Source organism: Arachis ipaensis, chromosome B06 (assembly GCF_000816755.2).
Source record: "Arachis ipaensis cultivar K30076 chromosome B06, Araip1.1, whole genome shotgun sequence".
Classification (NCBI taxonomy): domain Eukaryota; kingdom Viridiplantae; phylum Streptophyta; class Magnoliopsida; order Fabales; family Fabaceae; genus Arachis; species Arachis ipaensis.
The window spans coordinates 107849231-107853392 of NC_029790.2; the positions used below are offsets into that span (position 1 = coordinate 107849231).

At 25.1% G+C, this 4162-nt stretch overlaps 1 protein-coding gene across 1 annotated transcript in view; it reads right to left on the reverse strand.

The window, feature by feature from the left end:
- The window catches only part of LOC107604799, a gene marked incomplete in the record, with an annotated part of 31972 nt that overhangs the window by 20547 nt on the left and 7263 nt on the right, over window positions 1-4162 (reverse strand).

Genomic DNA, 4162 nt, shown 5'->3' on the forward strand with positions numbered 1-4162 from the left:
ATTAACATTCAACTAATTTTTTTTTTTTTTAATTGGTAAAAAAAATGAGCAAAACTATAAAAACACAAAAAACCAGTTACAATATGAAAATACACATTTAATAATATTTATATATAGAAAGTTTGATTATGTTATTATAAAAAAGAGAAAATTTCAGTCTTTTTTTTTTAGATAAATGTTAAAATGACACTCACTTCCTCCTCTATTTATCAAATATATATTCTTCTCCTTTATAATTTTTAAAAAACCTCATTTTTAATCAATTTTAAATTTTTTGTGTTAACTAACATTAATTTTATCTATTTTTCAAAAAAAATAAATTATTTTTTTATAAAAATATCCTTTAACCCTGAAATGACCTATGCTCTATCGGCATATAACACACTTCTAGCATTAGCACACTTTTTCTTGCCAAATCATAAATATAAATATAATATTCACACTATTGATTCCAAGATCACTTACTCACATAAATGGCATTATTATATTTTACATCACTCAAATTTAGTAACAGTTATAAGAATATAAGAAATTTTTTTTTGAAACAAACACTAAAAGACCGTTTGAAAAGCTTTAAAAGTAATTTTTTTGAACTTTTGACTTATGAAAAGTAGTAGTATTAATGTCTGGTACAATTTTCAAAACCAAATTGCGACTTTCTAAGAAACTATTTAGGAGTTTATAGAGAAGTTAAAAAAAAATGACTTCTCTCATAATACTACTATTTTTTATCACATTTCTATAAAATAAGCACTTTTAGAACTAAAAATTCAAACACAAAATAATTTATTTATAAGTTACTTTTAGAGCTTGTTTGTGTGAGTTTCTAAGAAAAGATCTTTTTTCGAGTTATTTGTTTTTTAAAAGATCTTATGGAAAAATAAAAGTAATTTTATGTTTGGGTATCTCATGCAAAAAGATCTTTTTATCTATCAATTATGTTTGGGTATAACAATATAAAAGTACTTTTTTGTTTATTTATTACATGAAAAACATCTTTTTTTAAGAGAAAAAGATCTTTTAAAAAAAGATGTAAATTACAACTTCTCAGAAAATATGTTTTTTTATTTGTCTAGTGCTTTTACTTTTACTACTAAAAATTTGCCAAACACACTAAAAAAAAAAAGATATTTTTTCATTGAAAAAATATCATTTTTATCAAAATAATGACGCCCAAACAAGCACTAATATAGTCATTTATTGTTTAAACTATTTTTTCAAAAAGAGTTTAATTAAGTTGTTTACCCAAATTAGGCCTATATATATTTATAAGAGCAAATCTAATTAAAACAACTAAACTAATAAATAAAATCTAACAATTTTAGTTAAATAAATGGTCAAATTAAGTCCTGAAAGATTACTTATTCTTTAAATTGGTTCTCAAAAGATTTTTTTAATCAAATTCGTGCTTTAAAGATTTTAAATTAGTCATATTAGTATTTCCATCACTTTGTTTGTTTGTTTTATTTTTTAAAGATAGGAGACTCGAATCCGCAACCTCTTAATTGAGTATGGGGAGACTGAATTTGTTAATGTAACACATTAAGTGACACCCCAACATACATCTAGGAGTCTTAATTGACTATTAACATGATTAATTTATGAACTTAGATCAAATCAAAATCTAATTGAGGAGAGAATTCGAGGCATTGGAATTTCTTAATTTGGGGTTGATTTGATCTAATTTCATAAACTAATCATGTTAATAGTTAATTAAGACTTATATGTGTATGTTGGAATGTCACTTAACATGTTACATTAGCAAATTTTGATACCATCAATAAATAAAGTGATGAAAGGACTAACATGATTAATTTAAAATTTTTAAAGGACGAATTTGATTAAAAAAAAAATTTAGGGACTAATTTGAAAAACAGATAATCTTTTATGCGAGAAAAAGAGTTCTTTAAATTTAAATTTTTATATCTACTTTAAATTAAATAAGATTGAAAAAATAAATAAATTTTTAAATTTTTATCTTGATTGTTACATATAATAATAAAATAAAAATATAAAATTAATTTCTTAAATTCAATAGAAGAGTGGCTCAACAAGTACTATAGTGCCATGTGCCGCGAGCAGAATATAAAGAAAAAATGGAATTCAAAAAAATCAAGTATCTTTCAATGCGTCTGAATCAAAATTCTTTATTTGAATTCTCGATTCATCTAAACCATGATTCTAAAAGTTCAAACCGGTTTATCGAATCAAAAACGGTTAACAAAATCGGTTGTAATCAAGAAGAAGCAATATTAAATTATAAGGCCTACTACACATACAAATTTTTTTTGGTTTACATATAGATTGGTCCAAATCTAAAAAAAAAAACACGCGCACCACTTCTTTAGAATTGAGCGTCCAACGCACGCGCCTTAATCACCTGTTGCGTTTTTTCACAACACGTTCATTATGCTGCACTCTTCCTTTTTTTCTTCAATCAAAATGCAAACCGTCCAGCGACATTCGAAACAAATGAAGAAACGTTCCAACTCCTCGCAAAGAGTAGAAGAAATTAAGAAGACAAGATACAAATGTCCATAAAAAATCACCAGAAAAAACGAAGAAACATTATTCAAGGTGTACTATTTTACTGTTCTTCTAGGTTTTTTTTTTTTCTAGATTGTGTCTGTCATGTACCTCACTCTTAACCAGCAAAACATTAAAAGATTTCAAGAAGAAATATACTGTCTCCCATCTGATATTGGGTTTGAGTGTATTTTTGTAATTGTTTGGGTGTATTTTTGAAGTTCCATTATCTTCAAAACAATTTGAAAGCTTGATTTCAGAAATCATTAAAATCGAAAAAAACCGAAGGAGATCGAAGGCAAAGAGAGAACGCACGAAGAAGATCGAACAAATTTGGCAAGAAACTCGAAAAAGGAAACAAAATCTTTTGAAAAATGGAAGTTATATATTCACGCGTTAATTGATTTTGATTAATTTAAAAGTCTGCTAAAGAGGCACGTAATATAACCAGCGCGTTTAGGAAGTTTCGTTCTCTTCAAACTTGTAAAGCTTGTAAATGTAAAACACTTGTATGTAACGATTAATCCTTAAATTATATTAGGTTGTAACAAAACACAGTACAGTGTTCAACCGCTTTCCTAATAAAAAACATAAAAATTAATTTCTTAAAAATATTAGAAAAAAATAACAATATAAAAATTACAATTTTGTTTTGAAATTAAATGAAACTAAAATCTTAAAAATTTTATTAGTTAGAGACATAGAAGGTGACATATTAGATCTAGAGAAAGATTAAGAATTATTACAAATAAGTGTTAAGAGTAGGAGAGATATTCTACAATGTAATATTTTTATATTCAATTGTATATGTTAATAGTAGCTAAAATATTAGTGTCCATATAATATTATTCTTTTAAGAAGATATAATATATTTGATATTATTTTTTTATAATTGATGACAAATTTTATAATTTGATTAACAAAAAATTTGAATACTTGATATCTTAAATTTTGTCTTAAAGCAATAAAATATGGCTTAACAAGTAAGTCTGAAAATGGTATGGTGATAATTAATTGCGATGGGATGAATAGAAGAAGAAAAAAAATAAAACAAAGCAACATTTTTTTTTTTACCAAAGATAGAGACTCAAATCCGCAACCTCTTAATCGAGTATGAGGAGACTATGCCATTTGAGCAATTACTCATTGGCAAGAAAAGATAGTGTATAATATGATGAGATAATATAATCAAAATAAAAATTAATAATCTTAATAAAATTAAAGATAATTAGAGAGGTTCAAGATAAGATTAAAAAAATATATATTTTTTATCTATTAGAATTATGGATGGAAATAAAAAAATTCAATAGAAAAGCGGCTCAATAGGCACGATAGTGCCTGGTGAGCCGCTAGTATTTTTTTTTTTTACCAAAGATATGAGACTCGAACTCGCAACCTCTTAATTGAGTATGGAGAGTCTATGCCATTTGAACTATAACTCATTGGCGCTGCTAGTATATATAATATGTATTGTGCATTTTTAATAGTGAAATATACGATATATGGTTAGCGAAATATAATATATAATGTTCATTTTAATATCTATTGATAAAAATACAAATTTAAATCTGATTATGAATTTAAATTGAAATTAGTCAAATTTTGCAACAATATTGTAAATATTAGCTGTTAGCTG